Source organism: Glycine soja, chromosome 1, assembly GCF_004193775.1.
Source record: "Glycine soja cultivar W05 chromosome 1, ASM419377v2, whole genome shotgun sequence".
Classification (NCBI taxonomy): Eukaryota; Viridiplantae; Streptophyta; class Magnoliopsida; order Fabales; family Fabaceae; genus Glycine; species Glycine soja.
This window is the reverse complement of record NC_041002.1, coordinates 47406196-47417265: the sequence shown is the minus strand read 5'-3', so window position 1 is coordinate 47417265 and position 11070 is coordinate 47406196. Positions and strand designations below refer to the sequence as shown.

Here is an 11070-nt window from a genome sequence, read left to right as displayed (position 1 = left end):
GCTACTAGCATCCTCCAATCGATTTAAATCTGCCTCTATTTGTTGGACCTTCTTTAGAGTGTCTCCATAGTGATCCCTATTCCACACCTTCAATGCCTCTTTAAGTCTCTTTAGTTTTACTTTGAGTGCAAAGCCCCCCCAGCCCCTTGGCTGATTACTTGTCCAGCATTCTCTAACAACCTTTTGAAAGCTCTTATCCTTAAACCAGCAGTCGAAGACCCTGAACGGTTTCGACCCCCAATCAATGACTTTGGCCCTTAGCATAATTGGGCAGTGGTCCGAAAAATTTCTCTCCAATGTGAAATTGGTGCAAGCTGGCCATTTGTGGAGCCACTTAGGGGATACAAGAAACCTATCCAGCCTACTCTTTGCAGCCCCGTTTGGTCTGAACCACGTGAAACGTTTCCCCACACAAGGTATTTCTTCAAGCTCCAGTTCAGCTATCCAATTATTGAAGTCATTGATGTTAGTAGCTTCTGTTCCCCTGTGAGATACTCCCTCTCTTTCAGACTGATACCTAATGTTGTTGAAGTCTCCCATAAAACACCACAAACCATCAGGATCTTGTTGTCTTAGCAGCTTGAGTGAGTCCCATTGTATCCTCTTCTGATGAACATCACACGGGGAGTATAAATTCACTACACTTGTTTTCTGATTTTCCTGGATCCACACTCCTTCAAGTAGGATAAAACCACTACCCGTTTCCCTTCTTTCCAATTTGAAAGCTTGCTGATTCCACACACATAATAGGCCACCAGCTGTATTTATAACTAGCTGGAATTCCCACCCAACATCTGAGTCCCCCCATAAGGCCTGGCATGCGGCCTTATCAATTAACTCCCTTTTGGTTTCATGGATGCAAATCATGTCTACTTTTTGTTTTCTGACCATCCTCCTTATTGCGGCCCATTTAACCCCCCTCCTGAGTCCTCTAATATTGTAGGATACAATATTCATGATGGACTGTGGCTTTTTCCCATCTCTGCAGCTTCCTTATTGTCTCTATTCTCCATTTCAGTTATCCTGTTAATGATTGATGCCTGGTCTGATTCACTGTTCACCCCCATGATTTTTGCTAACTTCCATTGAGATACTGCCTCTTCTGTGTCATCTTCGTTTGCTTTCTTCAGAGTTTCGGGCATGTCTACACTATGTGAGAGCTTATATTGGTTTGTTGATTTGTCGGCCATGAGGCATCTTGGGACTGAAACCTCAATATCTGTTGGAGGGGAGGATGTGCCCAACATTGAAGCCTTCCTTTGTGTGGGTTGTGTGTCCACTTGTTGGGCCTGCTTATGGCAACATCTCTTCTTTCTAACAAAAACCTTCCACTCTTTATCCGCACCTGAGTTTTGCCACGGAGAAAGATTACTTTTATGGAGAGTATTGCTATCAGTGGTGTCCTTAGTAAAGCCCATTTCATTAAGTGGCCCAAAAGGAGTGTCTTGCGAGTCACGTGCATTATTTGATGGGTACGGGGGCCCACTAGTGCTCCTTGGTTGTGTTGGACTGGCTGGGGGTTGTGGGTGTACTCATGTCATGTGATGGCGTTATCAGTTTTATTTGGGGGCTACGTGGCTTCTGTGACTCATTTTTGGATCCACTCACAATTAGTGGGTCCTCCCCCTTTTGACCTTGGTCATCCACAACGTCCATTTCTTCTTCTATACTCTCTGTTGCTTCCAAATTCCCATTGCTCCTGTAGAGTTTCTTTTTTTGTGTCTCAACCCTGTCTTCGTCAACCTTTGCTGCCAGTGAATCTGCGGTGTCGTGTTCTGCAGGTTCATGTTGGGGCTTTCCAAGCCATTTGTCAGTTTGAAATCTCGGGATTGGTACCCATGTCTACTGGACAATATTCGGTGGACGCTGCACCTGATTTTGTATATTGGGTAAAGTCCCATGGAGGAGTTGGTCGTCGTCGGCACGTCCGTGGTCACCGCTGCCGTGCGTCAGGTTGAGGAGAACATGGCTCGTCGACATCGTCTTGCCGGCAAAGACACTGTCAGTGTCGTCAGACTCAATGTCCTCCGACGTGAACATTTCTCTTCTTGCATGTTGGTTGCGCGGCCCACCGTTGGCTGCCCCTTCTTCCACGATGACTATGTGATGTGTTTCTCCATCTATGATCGTTGCTACCGTGTGATGGAATAGTGGCTTCCATGGGGTTCTGATCAAAACTCTCACCCTATCCACCCTTCTCAGTTCTTCGAAGTCATCGTCGACATCAATGAGTTCTCCTACTTCGGTAACAATCCAGCGAATGTTGTCAATGTCCCAAACCTGAAGGGGAACTCCCCAACACTGAGCCCATACCACCCTGTAGGCCGGCTTCATACTCGGGTTCCATCTTTCTAACAAGTGGACCAGGGATTGGGCCTCACCACTTCTAATCTTCTCTGCCTTGCTGTCCGAGAGTCTTAGGAGGAGAACCATATCGTCGCCGATGTATTTCGGCACCACGTTCACTCCTAGCTCCCATGGTATTTCTTCTTCAATCCTCTCGAAGTCATTATGTTTCTTTAACCGCCCAACCCACGCCTCTGTAAGCCACTTCTTTGCCCCCCAATCTACTTGCAGTTGGACCGTGGAGTGTGACTGGGTTTGTCCGGTTTGTATAGGTCTGGTTTGCTTTCTCTGTCCCCCACTCAGTGTGTTGTTGTTGGCTGTGACTTCCGCATATGACCTATGTTCAGACGTGAATTGTGGTTGGTTATGGCGGTTGTCTCTCACTTCTTTGGTATGTCCATGCGGTCCGGTCCTCAGGTTGACTTTATGTCCTTCACTCCCCACCTTTCGTCTCCCATACTTTGGGAGGTTCACATACAATTTCAGTCCGTCTATGATGAGGTTGTCAAGTGTTGTCGCAAGCTCTTGTTCGTTAGATACACCCCTGAACCTTGCGATGCCATATCGTCTTCCCCCTTGGTTCCTGTGTTTGGGGATGAAGATTTCCCTTACATCCCCCCATTTCTTGAAATGGGTCCAGAGATCCCTTGCCATTGTGTGGTCAGGGAATCGTGTGAAGTAGTACGTGGTTATATCCTTCCTCTCCCTCCAGTTTGAGTGGTGATACCCTTGTAGTTGTCCTTTCCGTTTGTGAGCGTAGTTCGTTCTGGGATCCTCTTCTACCGCTTGCCTTACTCTTTGTCTCCCTCTCCCCCTACTCACAGTGGTCCACTCACTCTCCCTCTCGGGTTCACTCTCTCTCCTCTCTCTGTCTATCTCACTCTCTCTCATCCCATTCTCGTAAAACGGTACCCTTATTATGGCACACATTTACGATTCGGAAGGGAGGGAGAAAAAACCTAAGAAAAGGAGAAGAAAATGCATACATATCTTGCCATTGTACACATTAATTCATTCATCTTATACTATTTCCATAGCACATATGATGAACTAGTCATTTGGGCCTTCCGGGCATTCTTGAGGTTTCGTACAGTCATGACAAGCTTTTGTCTTTCACCTTCTACCTCCACAAATCTTAGACTCATTTCTGAGTATCTTTGTTGCAACTCTTTGAGCTCCGTTTCCATTGAGTTGTTTCTTTCCTTTCAACAACAATAATTCAGCTAAAGTTTCACAAAGGTTGCCACCCTCATTACTATCTATTGTGGATATTTCGGCTTCTTTCTCCGACAAATGTACATCACTGCCACGGACAAAAAGTAATCAATAACGAATGAATTCCAATAGCTTCAATTCACAAGTTTACAAGAGTAACACGGACAAACTAAGTAGTCAGAACTAGTAATAAACTATGTGTACTTCAAGGTATAGGAAAAAGATAAAGAACACACCTCTTGAATAATGACACTGCAACACCATTTGAAGTAGTAGTATTCTTGTCCTCAACAACCTATTTGAAGTGCAAGCCAATTATATTTATTGCTGATATATGTTTCAATAACTTCATACTGACAATAGAATAATAATAACTTAAACCAGACAACAACGGCAAGCAAGACTTGCTTTGTAAATTGTGATTTAAACTTTATGGAACCAAAATTGATGTGAAACTTTGGCTAAGATTAATCATATATATATATATATATATATATATATATATATATATATATATATATTTGAAAATTTCTTATTTCCATCATTCATCGGTGCATTTTAATGGATATGCCAATTGACACTAAGACGCTCAATTTTTATTTAAGTTAGGAAATTGCTTGAGCTATGTGTTATAATAATCAATATACTGTATACCTTTTGCAAAGCAATGCTGTGGTTGAATTCCTCCACTTTGTCCTCCAGTTCCTCAATTTTGGATTGGAGCTCCCTTTCCTTCTCCAAAAATGAAGAAGTTGACATTTCCAAAGCTGTTTCCTTTGACTTTATCCTGGCCTGCCACAAACAACTCTTTTAGTTTATATGCTCCCCCAACTGCCATAGCTAAACAAACTATACGAAGAAAACGCAGAGGAATGAAAATTTGTGTAGTAGAAGAAAATATCAATAGAAGAATTAGCATTTAGGAATCAAGCAGTTTTGTCAAAGGACCTATCTATCTCTTGAAACCACTTGGATTCATGAAGTTACCTCAAGTGTTTTTATTTTCTCCCTCAGATTTGCCATTTCTTTTGAAGTCTGAGGAATTGATGCACCCTTTTTGTTCTTTGAATTTGTTTTAGTTCCCTCAAAAAGTTGTGTGTGTCCATTGCTATCCTTAAACTTCTTCTCAATGTTGATTAATGCGTCATCTTTTTTCTTTAGTTCACCCTTTAGCTGGAAAACTTGCTTTCTCAGATTTTCTTTCTCAGCCTCATCCCCAAGAAGATAACTTTTCAAGTCATTATATTGAGTTCTAAGTGCTTCTAACTCTGACTGCAACACTCTACCCGCCAACTCTTTTTCATACTTGAGATTCTTTATCCTATTTAGCTCATCAAGTGACCTTTCTGTTTCCTTCTTCAATAAAGCAATTTCACTCACCAGCTCATTGCTTTCCACTGTTCTACTCTGTAACTAAGCCTCAGATTCCTCAAGTGATTTATTCATAAGCTCCAAATCATTTCTTAACATTTCTTTTTGTTCTACTTGCTTGGAGAGGCATGATATCTACACTTTAAGCTTTTCATTTTCTGGTTTTAGCATTTGGATCTCTTCAGAGGAATCCCTACTAACTTGTTCCTCACGCAGATGACACCATATTTTTTGGGGAGGCAACAATGCAAAACGTGCAGATAATTAAATCCATTTTGAGAAGTTTCGAACTTGTATCTGGCCTAAAAATAAATTTCTCAAAGAGCAGTTTTGGAGTCATTGGGAAGTCTGAACAATGGGCAGAAGAGGCGGCTGATTATCTAAATTGTAGAATCTTGGCCTCGCCTTTCTCGTACTTGGGTATCCCTATAGGGGATAACCCAAGACGTAGCAAACTTTGGGATCCTCTTGTCAGAAAATGTGAGAGAAAACTAGCCACCTGGAAATAAAGACACATATCCATTGGGGGTAGAGTGACACTTATTAATGCAACTTTAACAGCAATTCCTATTTATTTCTTTTCTTTTTTCAGGGTACCTTCAAAAGTAATAACCAAATTGGAGGCCATCCAAAGAAGATTTTTATGGGGAGGAGGATTAGAGCAGCGGAAGATAGCTTGGGTCAATTGGAAGAAAATATGTCAACCAAAAGACAGAGGTGGCCTTAGAGTCAAAGATCTTAGGACATTTAACGCGGCCCTGTTGGGAAAATGGCGATGGGATCTTTTTCACAAGCACGAGGAGCCTTGGGCAAAAATACTAGATTCCAAGTATGGTGGTTTGAGGGATTTGGAGGAGGGCACAACAGCTAATCAAGATTCCATCTGGTGGAAGGACATCATTTCAATTCTACACCAGCAGCATAATTCTGCAATAAGAAAAGAAACTGGTTGGATGGTGGGGGGCGGAGACAAGTTCAGATTTTGGGAGGATCCATGGTTAGATACTGCCATGCCTTTAAGGGAGAAATACCCAAGGTTATACAACATATCCTCTCAAAAACAGACAACCATTTCGTGCATGGGAACCAGCAACAGCACTGGATGGGAATGGAATCTCACTTGGAGAAGGGATCTTTTTGAATCAGAGCTACTGTTGGCGGATACTTTTATTGGGGATTTAGCTCAGCAGCAAGTTCATCCTCATAGGGAAGATAAATGGATATGGAAGCATGACCACAGTGGATATTACTCATCAAAAAGCGGGTATGACCTTATATGGAGAGAGCTAAGGGGGTCAATCCCGAATTCTGATTTTGTGGACCTATGGAAATTAAAAATCCCAGCCAAATCAGCTATCTTCGCTTGGAGATTGATCAAAGACAGGTTACCAACAAAAATGAATCTTATAAGGCGCCAGGTGGTGGTAAATGTTAGGTTATGTCCATTCTTTGGACTTAAAGATGAGGAGGCAGAGCACTTATTTTTTAACTGCAGTTGTACCTTACCCCTGTGGTGGGAGTCTATATCTTGGGCTAATTTAACAACAGCACTGCCAATTAATCCAAGAGACCATTTCTTGCATCACACACTTGGGGCAGCAGGAGTAAGGAACCATACAAGATGGAAATGCTGGTGGGTGGCTTTGACCTGGTCAATTTGGAACCACAGAAATAAAATAGTCTTCCAAAACCACACGTTTAATGGATGATGCAGTTTTTGTACTCTGGTCATGGATTAAAGCTATGGAGAAGGATTTTTCTGTACATCTCAATCAATGGTCCTCAAACCTAAAGGAAGCTTTTACTAGCTAGGTGGGGAGGGGTGGTTTATAACCATGTAACAGCTATAGGGGTAATAGCTTGGGTCTGTGTATTCACAGGATCCAACTGCATACTTACTTTCAATAGTTGTATCTCTAGTACCTCTGGTACTATTTCACATTAATATATATCTATTTTTGCTAAGCAAAAAAAAAAACTTGTTCCTCACGTGTCTTCTGATTTTCAAGCTGCTTGGACTTGTCCTCAATTTCCAAAAACATCTGTTGTTTCTGAGCTGTCATCATGTCTATTTTGTTGGATAGTTCATTCAGTTTTACCTCATACTCAGCTTTGGCTGACTGAAGCTCTTCATTAACTTTGTGCAGCATTGCTTCCACTAGTCTTTTTTGCGCATGAAGTTCACTTGCTTTGGTCAATGCCCTCATGGCAGCCTTCTCATTTGCATCAAATGTAGAAGCCATTTGTGTTGAGAGCCTTCTAAATTCTTCTTGAAGCCTCTCAGCAGTGTTAGCATTTTTATGTCTGGTGTTTCGCAAAGCTTCTTCGGCACGGATGGCTGTTTGCTCCTGCTCAACTTTGTCACGTGTCACGGCATCTACATCAGCTTCAAATCCTTCGGCTTGTTTCTCCAGTTCCTCCTCTAATCTTCTTATTTGGGTTTCAAGTTTCTTGATAGTAGCCAGAGAATTTGAGAATTCTTCAGACTGTTGCTTGAGTTGATTTTCCAGATTCTGAATATGGGCCTCAACGTCATCAACAGCAGGAGGAGGAGATGAACATTCATACTGCATTTTTAATTGTTATTGCAGTTCACTTTGTTCCTATACATCTCTATTTCACCATAGAGATCTATAATCTTTTGCTCAAGTAAGTGAGTATCCTTGGCATTGTTGTGCTCCTTAACTAGCTCTTCCAGCTATTTTTGTTCTTCTTCATCTGTTTCACAATTAGAGAGCTTTCCCGCAAACTCATGGGAGTTTTTACCCTCTTCATGTTTATTGGAAAGACTATATATTTCTCTATTTTTCTGCTCCAGCATTTCATTCAGGTCTTGCACTGCAAGAACAAGTTCAGAATTTGCATCTTGTGTCTTCTTTAACTGTAATTGGAGATTCACATTCAGCTCCTTCTAATACTTCAATTCTTGTCTAATTTCTTCAACAAGAGTACAAAGATCCCCACTACCCAATTGAGGTTTGTTACTCACTTTGGCCTCCTCCATTCATTTGCGAAAAGATCTGAGATTGTCACATTCAAGCTTGAGTGCATCTCTTTCCTCTTTCAAGCTAATGATTTCCTTTGAGAGCTCCTGTCCTCTTTTGCTTTCCTTTACAATTTGCTTCCTAAGAGTCTACAGTTCCAAGTCTGACACATCTGCCTGCCTGGCCAATGCAGCAAGTTCAGCCTTGAGTCTTTCAACTTCCATATCATATGTTTGATGGGATTATTCCCTAGGAAACACATCCTGAGAACCATTAGATGAACTGTCAGTACTGAAACTGTGTTCTGAGCATGCTGACCAGTCCCAGTGTGACCTCTGATGAATATCATACATTACTGCAGAGGCATTTACAACATGCTTTTGGGGCTCTAAAGGGTGGCTGGCGTCTGAAAGAAAACCATGGTCATTGTAATATGCGATGCCACCATTTCTTAGTCCATTTTCTCGCACAGAATCAAGTCTGGAACTGCCATCAGAACTTAACAATGTAATGTCAGAACTACTAGATGTTCTACAATCGGCACTCAGTGCAGCTCCATTGGTGTTTGCTTTGGCAGACACATCCTGTGAAACATAGAAAGAGGAAGTTTAATAATTTCCACAGAAGGAAAGAAAGCAGATAACCTTTGCAATTACAAAGGACATGACTGTTGAGTTTATATATTGAGGAAATTTTCAATTATGAAACATGATTGTAAAATATAGAGATACCAATCCCTCCCTCCCCCCTCAATCTTCAAAGAAAGAATGTTCAGACAGAAAAGAAAAGTTATTTTTTATTTTGTAGACCAGGATACATAAACAAGCCAAAGTGATTCCAAGGCTCCTAGCCCCAATGAGTGAAACCTTACTTCAGAAGAATCAATTTTAGAGTTTGCGTCTATCTCTCCATTGCTTAAGTAGGTCCTCAAACTTCTATCATTGGGTTTTAGTTTGGCATCTTCACAATCCTCTTCCTCTCTGCAAATGTTATTTGACAAGAAGAAACCCAATCATCAAAAAACAATTGAATATGATAGATTTATTTTAAGTTATAGCTAGGTATAGGTTTAAGGTGAATTGTGTCTATAATTATAGATATATTTATAAAAATATTGATTTAATAGATAGAATACATGTATTAAGCTTTACCAATTCTTTAAAGTTACCTAAAAAAATTCTTTAAAGTCTGATTAATTATTTTGTTCAACATTATATTTTTTTTGGCTTTATGAATAAATAAAAGAGTGGCTTGTTTCAAACTTTTTCATCCACTACAAAACGTTGTAGAGATGTGATATTTATAGAAAAAATAATTATTTTATATAAATGAATTTCTTAGCCTAATTATAAATATATGTATATTATTCACCGAAAAAAATATGTATTAAGTTTCTATTTTGTTTTCTATTTTAGAATAAAAATTTATTTAAATTTGATACTATTTTTGAATAAAATAATTTTTTATTCAATTTAAATATGCATAAAAAATACTAACAACCTTAAATTAGAACATATAATGAATTACGGATTGTTAATTTAATATATATATGTTTTATACTAATGGGTTTTCACCCTTCTTCTTCGCCCCCAACCCTCCACTACTTGTATTTTTCATTAAAAATAATCTTCAAATATATAAAATTATTATAGGTGACAAATTTTCTAATAACTATATGCTGACAATTTAAACTTGAAATTAATCTTTAGTTAAATTAAATAATTTGTGTTAATTGATTCATGTGTATGGTTTCATTATTATAATGTCCTTGTTCCAACAAAGGATATGACAAAGCATTTTAAAAAGCCTGGGTTTACTCAAATCCAAAGCATGACCAAAATAGTTGCCAACTACAGACTAAATGTAGGAACTGATAGTTTTCTTTGTTATGGTTTTGGTTTTAAAATTTATTGATAGTCTAGTTGTTTCTAGTCCAGTCCATTTATTATTGCTAGAGAACTGGAAATCTTGAGAAATTATTATGATTGACTTACATACCCAAAAAACACATGAGTATTGTACTCACTATGTCGGCCCTTTTCCGCAAAACTCAAAACAACATTTCCTACAACACATACATGGTGTGACTCAGGGAGTTAGGGGGGACAGGTGGAGATGGTGGTGGTTGGCTCTTATATGGTCGATTTGGCAGCAGCGAAATAAGATAATCTTCTCCGATGACACATTCGATGCTAATAAAATCATGGATGATGCATCTTTTCTATTGTGGGCGTGGCTATGGAATTTAGAGCTACGGAATTTAGAGAAGGACTTTAACATTAGCTACAATCACTGGTCCAACAACCTTAGATCAAGATTTGTGTATTAGTTGCTGTCAGTACAGGGCATAGTTGCAAAATACAGGTCACTTGTAATCTAGGCTTTGGTTTCTATTAGGATTACATTAGTCCGCTAATGAAACCATCAGCCTTTGGTCTTATATTTTACTTGTATATCTAGTACCTCTGGTACTCAATTAATATATTATCTATTTTTCCTGAGCAAAAAAAAAAAACTCACATATATCAGTGGCATAACAAATTGCTCCAGATCATGTATACAAATTTAAAACAAACTTTTATGGGATTAAGTGGAGAGATAAGTTGGAAACTTAGTGCAATAAAGCAACAGAGTAATTGAAAGTAAACCAAAATTAGTAATTGCTATTGCCAGGTCATTTTGAGATCCTTCCATTCTGACTTTTGTCTATGTTTAGAAGAAATTTGTTGGTTAAACTATTTCTTTGTGCCTTATAGTTCCTATTTTAAATTTTAGTGGTTGCACAAGAAAATTGTGAGTTGTAGTAGCCATATGAGAAAACATTAAGTGCTAGCCTCTACACATGCATAAGAATTATTAGTTTATACTGTGATGAGAAATCGCATCCTGTCATCCATGTCATACAGTACCATACTAATAAGTTCTAGAAAGCTCTTAGTTATACTCAGTTGTTATCACTTGAACCTGAAAATCAATTTTCTGTTGTAATCACAGGTTCTTGAATTGAATAATAAAGCATATATGGGACATCGTGTTCGAGTTTTTATTGCTAAAGGAAAGGGTCAATATACCTCCAATAGAAGGTAATGTAAGGGAGATCACGAGATTCCCAGAAGACGTAACTGAGAAGGACCTCTGGGTCCAGTTCAAAAGG

General features: G+C 39.4%; 1 pseudogene; it reads right to left on the bottom strand.

The window, feature by feature from the left end:
• Positions 1 to 3459: 3459 nt before the first annotated feature.
• LOC114388273 lies at positions 3460 to 9927 on the bottom strand (annotated as a pseudogene).
• Between the last annotated feature and the right edge of the window lie 1143 nt (positions 9928 to 11070).